This window comes from Callorhinus ursinus, unplaced genomic scaffold (assembly GCF_003265705.2).
Source record: "Callorhinus ursinus isolate GAN/ISIS: 27379988/994484 unplaced genomic scaffold, GSC_fseal_2.0 scaffold18, whole genome shotgun sequence".
Lineage (NCBI taxonomy): Eukaryota > Metazoa > Chordata > Mammalia > Carnivora > Otariidae > Callorhinus > Callorhinus ursinus.
In genome coordinates, this window is record NW_027397080.1 from 32,621,975 (window position 1) to 32,640,823 (window position 18,849).

An 18,849-nucleotide genomic window follows, 5' to 3' on the forward strand; every position below is an offset into this window, starting at 1 on the left:
TTTGTTACATATATAAATAGACTCTTTTATTCCAGGAAGTTATTTAAACACTTAGGAGAAATTATGGCAAAAACTTTGGGGAAAATAAAGCATTGGAAGGTGGAATCTGGGTGCCAGAGCGGGGAAGACAGGAAACCTCAGCAAATGCCTGTGCTCTTTTCCATTTCAGTACTTCTTTTAAAGATTTATTTATTTATTTTGTGGGGGCGGGGGAGAGTGTGAACGTGGGGGAGGGGAGAGCCGGGGGGGGGGGGGAGAGAATCCTCAAGTAGGCTCCCCGCTGAGCACGGAGCCCGACACAGGACTCATCCCACAACTCCAAGATCATGAGCTGAGCCAAAACCAGGAGTCGGACGCTCAACTGACTGAGCCACCCAGGTGCCCCTCCATTTCAGTGTTGAGTGCGGTGGGAGTTTTATTTTGGGCCCAAGGATGTAAGTTAAGAGGAAATGCTGTCTTTTCTGTACCATCTTTGAGAGTATGTTAGAAAGAAGAGTTTTGCTGTCAGAGAAGTTCGAATTAAAAGAGGAGAACCAGGGCTACCTGGGTGCCTCAGTCGTTAAGCGTCTGCCTTTGGTTCAGGTCATGATCCCAGGGTCCTGGGATCGAGCCCCGCATCGGGCTCCCTGCTCCGCGGGAAGCCTGCTTCTCCCTCTCCCACTCCCCCTGCTTGTGTTCCCTCTCTCGCTGTGTCTCTCTCTGTCAAATAAATAAAATCTCAAAAAAAAAAACAAAAACCAGAACCAGCCTGGGGCCTGTGCCCGTCGCTGCCTCAGCAAGTGTGTGCTCAGCAGCCCCATCCTCACTCTCCCTGTGCTGGCCCGGCAGAGGGAGCGAGCCTTGGCCGACCAGCTGAGCCTGAGCAGCGGCTAAAATAAATACAGGGGCTGCCTGTCCTGTAAGGGGCCTCTTCAGAAAGGCTTTGCTAAGTGGACAGACTTCCAAGGCTTGGCCAGGGGAAGAGTGAGGCAGAGGGTGGCGGGGGGCAGTCCGCAAAACCCACTTGGAGGCGAGGGGCAGCAGGTCCGTCTGGGAATGCTGGGAGCTGAGTAAGCAAAGTCTTGGGAGTCAGCAAACAACTGAGCCGAGCTGCCAGGCAGACAATGGGTTGGGCCGGCCTGGGAAGCCAAGGGTTGCCATGGTGACGGGCCCTGATGCCGCAGCCCTGGTGCTCAGCAGACTGTGGCTTGGAAGGTCTCTGGGCTGTGAATGTCTGTCGGGCAGGGAGAAGCCACCAAACTGTCAGACCTTCCTCCTTGCAAGGAGGCCAGCCTCGGGGAGCTGCTGCTGGCCATTGGGATTGCAGAGACAAGAGTCTTCGTGGAGTTACCTTCCAGGAAAGGAGGAAGGCCCCACCAAGGCAGCCAGGACCAGGCGAAGTCCGTTCCAAGGAGCAAATGGGTACTTGGGATTGGAAAATCCACGGGGAAGAAACCACCAGCAAGGAAACAGTGCGAACTATGGCCACAAAGTCCATACGTTAAAATAGCGCCCAGGGGGCCTGCATCGGAGGCGAAGCGAGTTGGCCAGGGCTGAGAGCTCCCTGGTTTTCTGTGCAGATGATTCAGCTGGAGAAATTCAGCCTGGAGCTGAGTCTGGGAGAATCCGCCTGGTGCTGGGTCTGTAGCTGGGCAGAGGGGCAGAGACCTGTGGGTCTAGCATGTGGCTTGAGGGCCAGGCAAGGCGCCAGCACGCCCGAGGGCAAAGCATGAATTCAGTCCCGACACGATGTGGGCCTCCACCTCCTGGCTGGCTCAGCCTCTGTCCAGGAGCCGTTCTCTGAGTGTTTTCTGCCCCTTTGTCCAAAAAGGAGGGCTGACAACCCAGAGTGAGAATAGGGAGGCTTTGCAGGTCTCAGAAGGGCCACCAAGCCCCACGCTTGCAGAATTAGTCTGAGCCCTAGAAGAAGCTCTCCGGGCTGGGCGTGTTTGTCCTTGTTAATTGGCAAGGTAATGAACTGAGAACGTGGAAGGCAAGGGTTGCCCAGCCCAGCGAGTTGCAGCCGTCCGCTCTGATTTATGTGTGCAGATGACGTCCTGTCTTCTGAGAAGGCACAAGTGGGAGGCTTTCCGTCTCCGCCATCCAACTCCTAAAAAGAAGGAAGAGCATGATCCCATGCGTACGAATTGCTGTAGTGGTGGAGCTGACCAGCTGCCAAAGGAGGGGGCTGGGAGGGCCAGTGGTGACGGGCAGCTACCCAGCTTCCTCTCTGGGAGCTGGAAGGTGGGTGGGAAAAGTGCCCCAAGACCCTCCAAACTGTCACATTTTGTGCATTACAGTCGTGTCCCCATTGCTAGGATGGCCTGGAACAGGTTCTCAGCCTTGTCTTTGTAGCTCAAGAAAGGCCTTGAAATTCCTCCTACACCATCAATAGTTTTAAGTTCTCTTTTGATACATGCCATGGCACATTTTGGCAGTGGGGGGTCAGGAATGTGTGCATGGACTCCAATAGCATTCCAGCACTCCAGAGTCGGAGCCCTGGCCTGGGGCCTCGTTGGCCACTGACCGCTGTGTGCTCAGATAAGAGCACCCATTCTGGCCTCCACCCTGCCACACCTTGGCCGGCCCGAGACCTGTAGGAAGCAGGCAGTCATGGAGAATTCCCCCTAATACCCACATGGGCCCTTCACTTCGGGGTTATCCCCTTCTAGGAAGGGGTCTGCACTGCCGACGATTCCTTCCTCGGGCTCCTCCTCACAGGAGAACTTACCTATCACGGCTGGTCTCTCTGCTGGGAGCAGCTGGAGAATAAAATGAATGTGTGCATCCACGTTGGCACTTTGTCGTGTTAATATCCACGCCCCAGTGGATGTCCAGTTAACTCAAGGTCCGCACTGTCACTGCTTACTCGGGAGGGGAGATTATTTCCAGGCATGGGTGAAATGTGGGTCCCAGGCCCTTTGGAATGTCCCCCAAATCATACCTGTCACACGGATGGCAGAGAATGACCCCCTATTCTGCTTCAGTGTACACTCGGTTGTGCCTTTAAGCCCTTTATTTTGTTTTCCTTTGATATTAAAAGGACAACTAGAGGGGCGCCTGGGTGGCTCGGTTGGGCGGCTGCCTTCCGCTCAGGTCATGGTCCCGGGGTCCTGGGATCAAGCCCCGCATCGGGCTCCCTGCTCAGCGGGAAGCCTGCTTCTCCCTCTGCCTGCCACTTCCCCTGCTTGTGCTCGCTCTCTCTCTCTCTCTCTCTGTCAAATAAATAAATAATAATAAGTAAAAGGACAACTAGTTACCCTTTTGCCTTCTTTCCAAGTTTTAGAGTTTGATAAAATTGAATGTAGTAGTTAGCTAAATTAATATTTATTGAGCGCTTATGGATTGTCAGTGTGCCAGGGGCTGGGGAGAGGGTGGCGAGCAAGGTAAAGGCCCACCTTTCTAGAATGTTCCTGATGATCGAGTGTTAACATGTAGACAGGAAACTGACGAGTGGTTAGTGTGTTAAAATGTGGAGATTGTGGAGCAGAGAGATCATTTGTAAGAGATCTTCCTCTCCTAACACCAATCTCAGGGATTTTCCAGAGAAGTGACATCAGCTAAAGGATAAACTGACGTCAGTGGGGTCAAAAGTGGGGGTGGGGGCGGGGGCGGGGGAGGAATGGGGAGGGGGGGTGGAAAGGAAGGACAGCAAAGCTGGGAACGGGGTGGCACGCCCGGGTGCACGCGGATGACAAAGGATGGCTGGGGTGGCAGGTGCCATGGGAGGGGGAGGAGATGGTACAAGGTCAGTCCAAGGAGAGACTGCCAGACTGCATCTCACAGGACTCGCCTTTCATCCCCGGGGCCCTGAGGGTTTAAGCATCCTTAACAACATTGGTAGCACCATCTGACTTGCATTTTAGGAAACTCCTCTTTGATAGCGGTTTGGTGATTGGGATTCGGGAAGTTTGAGGAGAGCATAGCAAATAGGCCGAAGAATCAGGAAGCCTCCTGCAATAATGCCCTTAAAAATCGGCCTAGAAATAAGTGTATATATAATACACGCGGGCTTGTGTGCTCTTTGTTCTGGTTATACGGTAATAACATCTTCATTTTAAATGTTCAAATAGTACATAGGAAATGAAGATATAAGTCCTCCAATTTTTTTTGAAGACAGTTTTTTTAAAGATTTTATTTATTTATTTGAGAGAGAATGAGAGCGAGCGAGCACATGAGGGGGGGGAGGGTCAGAGGGAGAAGCAGACTCCCCGCTGAGCAGGGAGCCCGATGTGGGACTCGATCCCGGGACTCCAGGATCATGACCTGAGCCGAAGGCAGTCACTTAACCAACTGAGCCACCCAGGCGCCCAGTCCTCCAATTTTCAATTGGTTCCAGTCATATTTCAGATTTTTCTGTGAATACACACACACACACACACACACACACACATCCCTACATACGTGTATATATGTAAGAAGTTTTGAAAGGGTAGAAAATACGCAGTTTTGCCATTGCTTTTTTTCAATTAATACTATATTTTGGGCATTTAAAAAATGTTGATACAGGGGCACCTGTCTGGCTTAGTCAGTGGAGCATGCAACCATTGATCTCGGTGTTGTGAGTTCGAGCCCCACCTTGGGTGTAGAGATTACTAAAAGTAAATAAATAAATAAACTTAAAGAAGATACTGAGACATAAAAATCTACCTCTTTCGGGGCACCTGGGTGGCTCAGTCGGTTGAGCATCCAACTCTCGATTTTGGCTCAGGTCATGATCTCAGGGTCGTGGGATTGAGCCCCGAGTGGGACTCAGCACAGAGTCTGCTTAGGATTCTCCCTCTCCCCACCTCCCTCTGCCCTTCCCCCTGCTCACCCTCTATCTCGCTCTAAAATAAATAAATGAACAAGGAAATCTTAACAACAACAGCTCCTATGACTTCGGTCTCAGAATAAAAGGCAAAGTCGTCATAGGTCCTCATGGGACCCAGTGCCCATCGCCTCTCTGAGTTTGTCTCCTCCCTCTTGCTTACCCGGCTCTGGCCACACTGGCCTTGCTAGGCGTGCGAGGCCGCCTTTCTAGGGTGACCCACTCAACCTGGTTTTAATAAGGAAAGTGCTGGGAGTCCTCTCAGTCTGGGGCAAACTGGAGCGTTTGGCCACTTTAGCTTGAACCCAAGATATGTCCCTACCCTAGGGCCTTTGGCCTGCTGTTTTCTCAGCCTGAGATGCTCTTCTCCAATATCTGCATGTCTAGCTTGCTCATATCATTCCAGTCTCTGCTCAAAGTCACCTTCCTCAGGGAGCATGTAAAATGAGGTTCATGTGCGTGTGTGTGCACGCTCGCCCTCTCTCTCTGCCCATTATCTGCTTTACATTTCTTGAGATACAAATGAACAGGACCCAGGCAGAACGTCTCCAGGCCCATATGGAAGGCTCTCGAGCTCCAGCATCTGCTTCAAAGCCAAGACAGCCTAAGCCCCAGCAGCTGCCCTGCCCAGAAATTGCCTCTGTAGGCTGGGCTTATAAGCTGGGCTGGCATCCTGGGCTTGCGGGGCGGGGACGTCCTTGTCCTCCATGGGCCAAATAGACAAGACCTGTCCCAGGCAGCCCGGGTCTCTCCTGGAGATGTCCAAGGGGGCAGGAATGATAGTTTCCAACCGTCAGCATCGGTGTTTCAACAATGGGCTAGATATTTTGAAATCCCAGCTGTCCTGGAAGTCTGGCCGGTCTTTTCTGTGGTTGGGAACCTGGCCCAGAAGCCTTTGTTCCTTGGACAGACTTGGCCCTTGAGAAGGCCCAGCCTCTCAGTCTGTCTGGCCAGGTTTAGAAGTCTGCAGTGGCCAGCAGCCGGCAGTGAGACTGGAATGTGGCCATCCTGCCAGGGCCACAGACGGCCGGCCCTGGTAATTCGGGCGTCCAGTTCCTCCACTTCCCCCTTCCCAGGCTGGGAAATCCCTGCACCCCAGCTGTCAGAGCCCCTGGGGTCTAGCAGGGTCTCAGCTCCTTCCAGGGGGTGGCCAGATCTGACCCCAGGCTATGCGTCCCAAGCCTGCAGGCTATGCTCTGAGCTGGGGTCCTCCTTGGGGGCCAGGGAGCCCTGCCACCTTGACCTTTGAGGATGAGGTGGGCCCCAGTTGGACCAAGCTTTGAGGCATTCCTGTGTTGGCCCCAGCAAGAGATGGTTGATTATGAATTGATCTAAGTTCTAATCAACAAGCATTTCCCTGGCACCTGCTCTGGGCCAGGCTGAGCCTGGGCCCTGCCTCTGGGGGAGAAGCCAGTGATTACTTCAAGGGGCGCCCAGTCTAGATGGAGCCCAGACTCCACTGTATCGGTGTGATCACATGTAGCAGAGGCAGGAAGGTGGCCCAGCGGCTGGGGAAGAGCACCATGGACTCAGCAGGGAACAGTGGGTGGGGTGGGTTTGGAGGGTCTGAGCGGCCAGGTCAGGGAGGGAGGCCTTGCCCTGCAGGTGATGGGAGCAGTGCCATTTACAGACCTGGGGTGTGTTCTCGTTGTGACTGGAAGCCACTGTCCACGGAGTCCATACCAGGAACAGAGCCTGAGTGAGAAGGCCACTCTGGATTAACTCACCTAATGCCCACCGTGACCCCCTGAGCTAGCGCTATGAATACACTTCTGCGTGGCTGAGGGAACTGAGGCCCAGAGAGAGGCGAAGCAACGGGCCCACAGTGACGTAGCTGCAGGAGCTGGGATCTGGAGGCCAGCTGGGAGGAGCGACAGTGAGGCAGGGGACCCACACAGAACGGTGGCAGGCTGAGCCAGGCCAGGGCACTCAAGGGGCGGAGCTTAGAATGGCGTGGGCAGCCGGTCCCTGGCCAGCCCACCCCAGGCTGTGCTTGTCCCCAGGCTGCAGTGGGTGGACATGTGGGTGACAGCGGTTAGACCAGATGCTGGTGCTTGCCAGTGACTGGACCTCCCACCCCATTGCCTCTGGGGAGCTGCCTGGGTCTGAGGGGCCTTGGGGGGCAAGTGAGGGAGCCGCCTCCCTTGAGGCCTGTGGCCAGTGGGCTCAAAGGTCAGGGAGGCCTATCCAGGCCTGAAGTCCTCCCAGAGTCCTGAGGCAGAGGTGCATGTGGGGAAGGAAGGGCCTCAGGACTCAGGTCGTCTAGGACGGGTCCCCACGATGTGGCTCAGGGTGCTGAGCCGCAGAGAGCAGGAGGGGCCGTTAACTGGACCCGGGCCGCATGTGGAACTTGAATGTCTTGGTCATGGAGGGAGCGGCAGGTGGCATAGAGGGTGGTGGGGAAACCGGTGGCACCTCCCGTCTACCTCCTGGCTGAGCTGGGCAGGTCTCCAGGCGCCCCCTCCAGCCTTGGCTTCGTGCTCTGTAAAATGGGGGTGACAGTAGCAGCACGACGGGATCATTAGACTGATTAAGGGGATTCCACCTCGCGGGCTTTTGTCCGGAGCCGACCACACGGGCGTTGGCCAGTTGTTAGTGTCCCTGCCGCAAACCCCGCCAGGAGCTGGAGAAAGAGAACGGAGAGAGGGTCTGCAGCCGAGTCTGCACCCTGCCTCGGAGGGGTCTGTGTGGGAGCACCTGAGAGAGAGCAGCCCAGGCTCCCCTGGCCCTGGCCACAGGGGACCAGCCTCCTCCGTGCCTGGCGGGGAGGCAGAGGCAGGACCCTGAACCAGGCCTCTCTGGCGCAGAGTCTCTCTCCAGGCCGTGGTGACGGCTCCCGCACACTCACATCCTTGTGTGCTGGGGCGGCCGGCTCGGGGGAGCACTGAGGATGAACAGCCTGCGGTGCCCATGCCGGGGATAGAGCTGAAACCCAAGGCAGGGTCCTGGGCACCTCGGTCCCCGGCTCTGCCAATCCCCTCCTGGGCCCTCCTGGGCCTGGATGGCATCTCTCGAGCTGCAGCCCAGCCGCCGGGTTCCCTGAGGGTTGGGGAGAGGGGTGTGTCGGCAGCAGGTGTGGGCATCACCGCGGGCCCCTCCTGGCCTGGCGAGGGCAGCAGGCTCCAGCGGTCAGCGTCCTGCCGAGGCCACGGGCTGTGAGCTGTGAGGAGGTGTTCGGGGAGAGGGCCTGGGGCTGGGGCCTGGTCAAGGCTCAAGGGCCGGGCTGCCTGGTGGCCAGGTGGCCGTGGCCCAGCTTTCCGCCAGTGCCTCCCACGTAGATGGGCCTGCAGAGGACTGAGGCTTCAGGCGCCCGTGGTCAGCCTCAGAATGGTTCACTCTGCAGGGGAGGGTCTGGGCCGCCCATGCCAGGCCCCGCCGTTTCACCCCTCCTGCAGGTGCCGGCCTGGCTGACCGAGGGCACTGCCTCCTAGCCAAGAGTTGGCTTCCATTTCACCCTGGGCCCCACTCCCTACCCCCCACTCCTGCCAGGCAGGAGTGGGGCGGGTGGTTGGTGGGATGCATCTCCTCTCAGGCCGGGCCGATGGGGCAGAGACAGAATGCTGGAGGGAGGTGGCTAGTGCCCGCTGGGTTATATAACAGGCCTCTGGCTGTCTGGCCGGACTTCATTCCTAACGGGCTCTGTAGCCCGACCTGAGAGCACTTACCCACGACGCAGCCCTTGAGGCTACTTCTCGCGACCGCTGGGTGGCTGGCACCGCGGACAGCCCAGCAGCTCCGGCTCTGTCCCTGGCCACCTCCACCAACCCACGCAGCTGGCGCTCCTGGGCTGCCCTAGGGGTCCAGACGGGCTTCCCCAGATGCCAGAGGAGGAGGGAGGGAGGTGGTCCCCTGCTCCGGGGTGGGGGGGCTTAGGGGCCACAGAGGGTCATAATGGACCTTGCCTGGGGAGGGAAAGAGGCAGGGCCCATTGGCAGAATGCAGGAACCCCCGCAAGCCTTCATCCCTGTGGGGCTCCGTGCCAGACTCCTTGCTTAGCCCTCCGGGGGCAGGATCTCACGGAGACAACACAGGAGGGGGCTCGTTCCTTAACCCATTTCACAGATGTGGAATCTCAGGAACTGTTGTGCCTGGGGCTTCCTGGCTAGGGAGGCAGAGGCAGGACCCTGAACCAGCCCTCCCCCCCTTAGGGAGCTGCCCTCAGGGAGCCGCAGGGCCTAGCACAGTAGGAAAGGGGTCAGCGAGGGTGGCTGAGGGGGAGGGGGCATCTAGAGGGCCCAGGGGCCCCCCCATTCCATGAGCTCCAGCAGAGAAGGTGACCCCAGGGCCGAGGCCTCTGTTGGCCCTGGCTTGCTGGGAGGTGGCCAGCGTGGAGCTGATGGCTGGCTCGAACCGACTGCTCCTCTTCCTCTTTTACCCCCTTACCCAGCAGGGCCCCCGGGGTTCCCGCTTGGATCCTCGCATGGCCCTTCCGCTCCCAAGGAAACAGCTGTGGTTTGCAGAGGGCGCCCACCCTTCCCCAAACCCAAGGCCATTGCCAGGCCCTGGATGGAGCAGCCTTGGGACCAGCGACTTGTCCCTCTGCCTGTCCTAGCACCCGCCCCTGGCCAGTGGGAGGTCACGGGGGTAGGGACAAGGGGCAAACCTCTGGGTTCTCCCTGCCTGAGAGCTGAGGCTCCCGGCCCCAACGGGGCATCGTGAGAGAAGAGCAGGAGCCATTGGTCTCCTGGCTGTCCTCGGGTTGTCCCGTCCAGAGGTCATGAGGTCCCAGCAGGCTGGGGCAGGAGAGATGGGCCTGAACTGCGGGAGGACAGGCTTCCAGCTGGGGGCTGCCCCACACTCCCCGGGTCCTGGCTGCCTGTCTGAAATGTGCGGTCACCGTGTAGCAGAGGGCCTGGCTGGGCAGCCCACGGATGAGAGGACAGCCCTCAGCTTCCCCGCCCTCCTTCCTGCCCTCTTCCAGCTCCGTGGCGCCCTGGGCAAGTTACAGGCCCCTGGCCTCAGCTTCTCCATCCCTGTGGTGGGGACAGTGGCACCGGCCTCATGGGGCTGCCGTGAGGGCTCAGGCAATGGTGTAGGAACAGTGCTCAGCACGGCATGTGGCCCACAGTGAGCTGTCATCACTCCGTGCCTGCCCGGGGCTGGGACACAGCAGCATGCGCCCCAGCTGTCTTGGAAGCGACGGTGAACCGCCTGCGCTTAGAAGCAGCATTACCAGGCAGCTCTTGTCCAGGTTTCCCCCAGACGGAGTAAAAGGCCCAGGTGTGTCCACCTCTGCCACTGCGCCAGGAGCGCTCTGGGGGTCCATTCCCCAGCCTGGGGCTCCCGCACGCCCTCCTGCTCCAGGAGGATGGAGGCAAGGCTGGGGATGGGGGCCTGTGGCCTGGACAGAAGGAGTGTGGGGGACTCTCCATGGGAGCTCAAGAGCGCATCCAGGCAGCAGGACTCAGTGGGGGAAGCCAAAGCAGGGAGGTGGGAAGCAGGGGACACATTTGGGGACAGAGAGAAGCTGGAGGGTGAAGCCGAATGTGCCCTGGACAGCGGGAGAGGGAGGCCCCTCCTCTCCGCTGCAACACAAAGAGCCCCCGGAGGGCCCGCTGCAGGGGATGCGTGTGGGCAGTGGGGACTCCTTGTGTTCACCCCGGAGCGGAGGGTAGGAAGAAGTCCCCCACCCTGTCAGGCCTGAATGTAGAAGGGTCTGGACTCACTGGCTGCTCTGGGATCACCCCCACTCTGCAGCCGTGGCGGCCGGGGACAGATCGTTTCGTGCCCCTGAGCTTGATCTGACACTCCGTGCTGGCCACTTGCTTGTCAGCACAAGCTGGGGTGCCCCCCACCTCCTGTGCGCCCAGGCCTTGTGGGCGCCGGCGATCGATGACCAAGGGGCCTGAATTTGTCTGTCACTGGCCCTTTGCCGGAGGAGGAGGAGGGTGGGCAGGCAGGCAAGCATATGGTTTGAATTACTGGAGCCGCCTCTTGGCACCTCAACCCTCAGCTGGGGGTGTGCAGGCTGCTTGGACGGCCACCCCTACCACCCTCTCACCAGACAGCCCCGGAGGGACCCCCCCCCCGCCACCAAGAGCAGAGCCTTCTGCTGCCAGCTCGCCCCTGCCTGGGACTTGTGCCTCTCTGTTACCAGGCGTCTGGTTGGGGTGGGGAGCCAGCCAGCTGTGCCCCAGGTCTGCACCCCCCTCGCCCCCACCGCAGGCCACCTCCTCATCGGCCCTGGCAGCTGGGGAGCCACAGCAGGCTCAGACCGGGGAGGCTTGGCTTGACTGCTGTTGCCTAGGAGGCCCAGCACGGTGGCCGTCCCCCTCCGGCTGGGATTTCTGAGGTGCTGCTGCACTGCCCTCTGACCACCTGGCCTTCTCTTCCAGATGGGTTCAAATCCAAGTTCTGCTCCTCGTTAGCTGAGTCCCGGTCTCCTCCTCTGGGCCGTGGAGTTTAATCCCACCTATGTGGGGAGAACCAAAATGACCAGACAGGCCCAGCTTTCCTGGAGAGAGGGCAGAGGTGTCCATTTTTATTTTCCAACTAGATAAAAATGTGCAGGTTTTACAGGGCTCGAGAATAAATGGGCCAGTGACTTTCATCTGCTGTGTAGCTGGGTTTTTATCCTCCTCACTGTTCTCCTTGTGTGTGGCTCCATACCCCCTAGCTCCCCTTCCGACCTTCTTGACCCACGCACCCTTGAGCCCACCTGTGCAGGGGCGTGGTGCAGCTCCATGACAACACCGAAGCCTCTTTCCATGGGTTTGGCTGACCGGGGCTCCTTGCACAGTGCTGCCCTTAGTGTGGGGGATAGGCACCCAGTCCAAGGAGCGAGCCAGGGGTGGGTGGGCAGCCTGGTGAAGTGTGGCCAGCCCAGGGAGGGGAGAGGCCTTTGCTGAGAGTCCAGAGGGCAGATTTTGGGCCTCGCTCCTGGCTTGGCGTGGCCAGCAGCTCTTGTCCTCTCACGCCTGGATGCCGCCTCCAGGCCTCTGCCTAGTGGAGCTGGGAGACAGGCCTCGAGCTTCCTGGGGAGGGGACCCAGTCACAGGCAGCTGGAACAGCCCTGGGAGCCCTCCCATGGCACTCCCATGGGTGCTTCCACTCCTCATTGAGAAATCCTCCAGGGCCCGACTAGGGCTGGGGGCTGGGGTCAGAGGTCAGGGGTGGGGGGCTGGAATTGCTCCTGGGGCAGCACATTTTTCTCCTCTGGAAATTTATCTTAGCAAAGAGACCACGGAACAATTGCACTCTTTTCCGGGCCTCTGCCGTCCCCAGACGGCCTGCCCATCCTCTTGGTGGGGGCTCTGAGGGGGCCGGGAAGTTGAAATTTGTAAAATGTCTGTAGGAGGGGAAGAAAGGCGCTTTGTGTGGGGCCGGGGCCCTGGCCATTGGTCAGCAACAAGGCCCCCAGATGCTCCCAGAATGCTCCCCTCCCGGGGGAGGGCCGCGCTTGCCGGCCTGAGGCCAGCCCTGGGGTCCCTGCAGCCCCTCCACAGCCCCTGTACCCACTGCGTCCAGGCTTCGGGGACCCGGGTCCCCGGGGCCACCCAGCCTCAGAGGGCGCGGGCCTGGTGGGGAGGCCTCCTCGGGCTCAGCATGTTTCTCTACTGGAAGAAGCGGGGCGCCTACCAGCTGGAGGCCCTGCCTGGTGCCCTGGCTGAGCTGGAGCTGGGGGCCGTGGAGCGTTTCTCCTGGAGCTCCAGCCTGGACATCATTGAAGACTTCGGGGGTAGGTGTGGGCCCGCTTCCCCGGGAGGGCTTTCCCGAGGCTCTGACACCTGGGCCCACTTACCATGCATATGTTACTGCTGGACCCATACTCGGCAGTGCCGTGGACGCCGGAGCCCCTCCAGAGAACCGCTGCTGGTGGAGGAGAGGGGCCCGAGGAGCCTGGGGACCACAGGAGAGGTGAGGGCAGGCCCAGCAGCGTCTCCTCCCGGGAGCTTGCCTGCCGGGGCGGTGTGAGCCCCACAAACCTGGGCTTGGAGCAGGGCAGCTGGGGCTGAGGACAGCCGTGACGGGTGCCGGTCGTCGAGCCTGGGCTCTGCGTCTGTCCTCTGCCTCCAAGATCAAGGCCAGGTGGTGGGATGAATCCTTCTGGAATGTTTACGTTCAAGGCCCCAGGGCATGTGTCATTTCTCCTGTTATCCCCACGCTGATGAGGAAAAGAAACAGAGAGACTGAGCGTCTCAAGAGGCAGGACAGGTCGTGGGGGATGCTGAGTCTGGATGCCCCCACGGCCCTTTCCCTTCGCAGACGTGAGAGGTCAAGAAAGCCCTGTAAATGGGATGATGACGCCGGAGGCGCCGTGGGGTGACTGAGAGGACTAACCGGGTGACACACGTGGAGTACTTCCAGCGTGGTGTGGCCCAGAGCAAGGGCTCTCCTCTTCGCCTCATCTCGAGCCCCCGGCTCTGGCCTCCCCAGGCCACAGGCCCAGGGGGGTGGGCGCCTCTCCCAAATGCAGCTTCCCAGCCTGGTGTGGGCCTTCTCTGACCCATTCCTGCACCAGTGGGCATGGGGAGTGCTGGGCGGGCCTGGGGTCCGCCACGGAAGACCACAAAGCTCGAGGGGAAAGACTGTTCCCAGAGGATGGATGCTTGGCGGACGTCAACGACAGATGTCCCGGGTGGTATCAGCGCCCCTCCTTCTCCTAGTCCCACCAGCTAAAGTGGACAGAGGGATGTGGCTGCGTGGAGGAGAAGGGCAGGCACAGTGCCCACCTGGACCCCAGGAGCACCGGGCACCTTCGGGTGTGTGCAGGAGGCTGAGGGGGCAGGGCGGTGTGAGGAGGAGCCTGGGCGGCTGGGCAGGGTGTGGAGCAGGGGATGGCGGGAGGGTGGCACAGGGCAGGCAGGGTCTGGTGGCTGGCTGGCCTGGGGGGGAAGCTCCCGTCTTCCTTCAGCCAGGCCCTGTTCTGGAGCCAGAGGGTGGGTTGGGGGAAGGGTGTCTGGGAGGAGAGGCTGTGGGAGTCCTTTCTGCTTATACTGCTTCACCTCTACCCCTGAGGCAGGTAAGGTGGCTGAGGTCCCAACAGGGCCGGAGATTTGCCTGAGGTCATTTCGCCTGTCCCAGCCACAAGCCGGGGAGGGCCAGTAGGGACTGTGGCCCCCGCTCCTATTTGTTGTCTCTGTCTCAGTCACCCAGAGGGGCCCAAGCTTTGCTGCTGCTGGGGACCTCTGCCTGGGATGCCCTCACCGGTCCGCGTGGCTCTGGGGCACCGTGTGTGGAGCCTGCCCGCCCCCTGGCTTCCCCAGTCCCTGGGACGCCACAGCCCACTGCACTTGACCGTCCACTTCCAGCTCTGAGGCCCTCACGGCTAACATGTAGAGGGGACTTGCCTGGCGCCAAGGCTGTAAAAGGGCATCTTCATGCCTACCCCTTGAGGCAGGGATGATTCTTGGTGTCCCTTTACACTGGAAGCAGGGTCAGGAGTGGGGGCGGCCAGATTCACAACTCCCGCCCCCACACCAGGCCTGCCCACAGCGTACCCAGGGGCTGTCCACCCTGGCTGGGAGGGAGGCCCCGGCACACAGTGGGTGGCTCGCGGTGCGTGAGCAGACCTCGGGAGTGAGCAGAGACGCTCTGGGTGGGTGAGCGGGCACACGGCAGTCTGTGTGGGCTCTGTCCTCTGCAACCAGCTGGCCCCTGGCCTGGGCCCATCGGGGTGGGTGGTGAGTCCGGCGCTGGCGCAGCCCTGCAATGGGGGTGGGCCTCATGCACGGAGAGGGACTGTCCTGGGTGGGAATCTCAAAGCTGGTTCTGCAGCCCTGCTCCCGTTTCTCCACGGTCACTCTCGGTTCCTCCAAGGAGCCTCGGGAGGAAGCCCATGGTGGGCAAATGGGCAGGTGCCCGTAGCAGCCTCAGCCAGAGGAAGTGGCCGGCTGGCTGCAGGCCTGCCTGTTCTGTCCACATAGTTTCTCTGGCCCCAGAAAGGAATTCTGAACGTGTCCTCCCACCCCTTCTGACGGAGCCTGAGGAGCGTGGGCGGGCAGGGGAGTGGTTGGGGTTTCCAGGCCCCGGGAGATGATGATGCTAGCGTTGGTTCTGGGCTTCAGGCAGGGCAGCATCAAAGGCCATGGTCCAGGCTCCTTGCTCCAGCTGGGTCCCCACTTGACCGACCCACCCCAAGATGCTTCATGGGACTTCAGGAAGGGGACCACACTTCTTTCCCAGGCCACCTGCGGTGCTCTGACCAGAGACCAGGGTAGGGAGTGGCAGATGGCTCCTGGGGCCAGCAGCCATTTGTCCGGGCCAAGCCCTCTGGCTCTCGGCTAGGTTTGGGCCAGATCCCTTCCACAGGCTACCCTGGTGAGGGGGCCTTACGCAGCTGGTGGCGGTTGCCCAAGCAAGGACAGGCTCCTAGGAGGGCTGGGTCTGCGTGGGAGCGGGCATTTAAGGCCACAGCTGCTTCCTGGGAGGGGCAGCCTTTGCGTGGCCAGGCCTGGGTTTGGGAGGTGGTGGGCAGGAGAGGCTGTGCCTCCTTAGGGCAGAAGCGTTCACTGAAGGGAGGTCACAGCGAGGGGTTCCTCTGAGGAATGAAAACAGAGGCGGTTTCTTATACCCTGTGTCAGCGTGGGGGGGGGCGCAGCGGAGAAGGGGGGCACTTAGCTGACAAGGGGGGGGGATGAATTCTGCGTGTCAGGTGCCCTGGGGGCACCCTGGGGCAGTGTTGTCTGATGGTCAGGAGCACAGACTTGGAGCTGTCACTCACAGCTGCTGACCTCGGGCAAGTCCCCCAATCCTCTGAGCCTCGTCTGTACAAGGGGCAAATGCACGCACCTCCCTCTCCATTGTTTACAACAGAGCTATCCAACAGAACTTTCGTCATCGATATTTTCTAGTAGCCACATTAAAAAACAAAACAAAGATTAAAAAACCAGCAAATGAAATTAATTTGAATAAATTTTGCCTTTAACCCAATGCATTCCAAACACAACCACCTCAGCGTGTCATCAATATGAAGAACCGTTGATGAGATTACCTTCTTTTCCCCCACGAAGTCGCTAGGATCGGACGTGTACTTCACACGCACAGCACGTCTGGATTTGGACTAGCCTCACAGTAGGCGCCCAGGAGCCGCAGGGGACGTGGCTGCCACCTGGGGTTAGAGCACACTGCCGGGGGCTGGACCGGTCCTGAGCAGGCCAGAGCTGTGCATCCGACGTTGTTCCCTAGGCCATCGGGTGGGGAGGACAGAACAGTGGGGTCCCATCCCAGGACAGTAGGATCGAGGAGGGAGAGAGTCATCTGGAATTTGGATCTGTCGAGGCAGAGAGGCCTTGGAGAGTGGGTAGGATGTCAGGGGACGGTGACGTGGAGGACATGGCAGGGGCAGAGGAACAGGACCAGGAAGGGCTGGGCTGGTGTAGAAGCTCCGCTCCCTCCCGGTGAGGTGACAGGCCGTGGTGGGGACCGTGGGGCGGCGGGAGGAAGGGTATGTGCCTGCTGAGGGCACACACAACTCAGAACCTGGAGCCATCAGGAATATGGGTCCAGAGCTGCCAGGCTCCACTGGTTTGTCCATAGAAGCCAGAATTCTGGATTTTTATGTGAAATCTGACTTTTCAAAGTTGGCAACCAATTCAAATTCTTTTGAAGCGCTGCGCTTGGCCAAACAAAACATGTCTGCCGGCCGGCTTCTGCCCAGGCGCCCTGTCGGCCAGTTGTGGTAGAGAGCGTGTTGGGAGAGAAGCATAGGCAGCATCCCATGACTAAGATAGGAGGTGGGGGAGGGCTGGCTGGCCATGGGCTAGTCTGCCTGCCCCAGGGGCCCTGGCTTTCCACGGTGGGGGCGACTGGAGGAGCCGGGAGGGCAGCGGGGCTGTCTCAGACCCCAGGGGGCAGCCTCTGGCGTCCTGGCGTGGGGGACAAGTTCAGGGCTCCCGGTATGCCTGACGTTTGGCTCCGGATGAGCAGCCAGACACCCACTCAGGTTGACTCGGAGGGGTACCACAGGAGCAGGGACCCTGGGGGAAGCCGAGAGCAGGCAGGGGAGATGGGCCCCCCAGGAGCTGTCCCACAGTCATGGAGCCACCTTCTCCCCTCCCTCTCTGTTCTGGGGCCCCCTCCACTGACCAGCTGCTTCTAGGGGTCCCCCTCATTTTGGTCTTCAACAATCACAGGGCTCTGTACCCACTCAGACTGACTTTCCATGACCATAGGGCTGCAGGGCCCCGTAGATGTTGCCTGTCTCAATTCAAATTCTCAAGAGAGCAAATCTGATTGAATGGGCTCGGCCAGGTGGCCACCTCTGGTCCAATCAGCTGTGTCCCAGGTACCATGTTTCCTGGTACAGCATTCCCCCTTACCAGGCCCACCCTTGCTACAGGCTGTAAATGGGGTGGCTTGCCTGGAGAGGACCTCATGGCAGGCCTTTACCCATGCCTGAGCCCTCCCCATCCCCCCAAACTCCCTCTCAGGGGACCCTCACTGATCTTCCTGTGCTTGGAGTCTCTAGGAGAAAGAAGCACACCCACAGGCCCCAGAAAGTTACAGCTTTAGCGCAGAGAAGGCTAGGACCCCAGGGGAGTGAGGACCAAGCAGTCCAGAGAGGGGGCCTAGAAAGCAGATTGAGCATTTCCAGGGAGCTGAAACTGGGGGGGGTCAGAGGCCAGAGAGCTTAGTCAGGTAGAACCCCAGCTCCGGGAAGAACCAGGACAAAGAATTCCAGAACCACAAGTCAACTCCGTTCCCGGCAGCTGCAGGGGTATCAGGCCCTGCGTCGGCTATGGCCTGGTGCTCTCATGGCAGGATATAGAGAGCTGGGAAGGCAGTTCCAGAATGTTATGGTGGAGGAAATACCCGGGGCCCCCAGAATTTAGAGCCAGAACCCAGAAGTCTTGGAGCAAAGGGTGTTAGTCCCTGACCCCAGGCCCAGAGTTGTGAGAACCCAGGGACCTGGAGCCACCAGCAGACCTTGTCTGGCTGAGTTCCAGAAGCCCCCTGCAGAGCACATGGGAAATATACCCCCTCCCCCCCAATGTATGGCTGAGGGGTCCAGGTCCCCATGGAAACCCAGATGGCAGAGGGGTGCTGCGGGGCTTGTGGCAGGGCTGGGCAGGGCCCCCAGGGACCACCGACTCCAGGGACCCGGTCAGGACAGGCCTTACTGGCCCCTTGGACAGCTGAGGCTGCATCTCTTCCGAGGGGGAAACCAGAACCATGTGCTTCTGTGAACTGAGCGAGGCAGGACTGGCCTGAGCGCCCCGAGGCAGGCAGGCGGCCCCGTCAGAAGCCCAGGTCCACACTGCTCCAAGAGGGGACAGAGGCCTGCGGTCCCATTGCTTCCCTCGGCCCAAAGCCATTTAAGCCTCCAGGGCAGATGCTCTTCCAGGAGAGCCCCCTCCCCACTCCCTGCAGGTGGGCTGCCCTGGGGAAGGGCCAGGGGAGCCTTTGGAGAGGGGATCTAACCAGGGCCTCCTGGCGCTATGGGATGGGGTGTAGGCAGGCTTGGGAGCACTCTCAGTCCCTTGGGGGAGTCCTGGCCACCTCCCGAGGCTGCATTTCTGCACTGCAAAGTGTTTTGTAACCATTAAAATGCTGTCCAAGTATCGTGTGATGCCATTTACATAAAGTACAAGACCAGGCATAACTAATCGATGCGGTTAGAGGTCAGCACAGTGTCCTCCCCTTGTGGGGAGTGGTTGGCAGCCCCCAGGAGAAGGGCTTCTGCAGGGGGGCTGGTGATGCTCCGCTTCTTGATCTGGGTGCTGGTTATTTTGTGAAAATACATTTTGTGGAAATTTATTGAGCTGTGCACTCCGGACAGCTGCACTTCTCTGTACATATTTATACTTCCCAAAAGTTTTTAAAATGCTAACCAACAAAACAACAGTGGCTACCGAGCCCACTCCCATTTATGGAGCCCTACCCCCAACCACGACAGCATCTCCAAATGGGGGTACTCTGCTGGGGGGAGGGAGATGAGGGGCTAGAGAGCTGTCCTGACCTGCGTCCTTACCTACAGGAAGGCACCATTTCCACCTAAATGGTACCTTTCGGACCAGGGGGAAATAGCAAAGTTGCCTAAAATGCCTGTATTCCCACTTGCCCAAGAGATGGAGAAAACGTCTCCTGACCACCAGAGGTGAGAACACCTCTTTCATTTG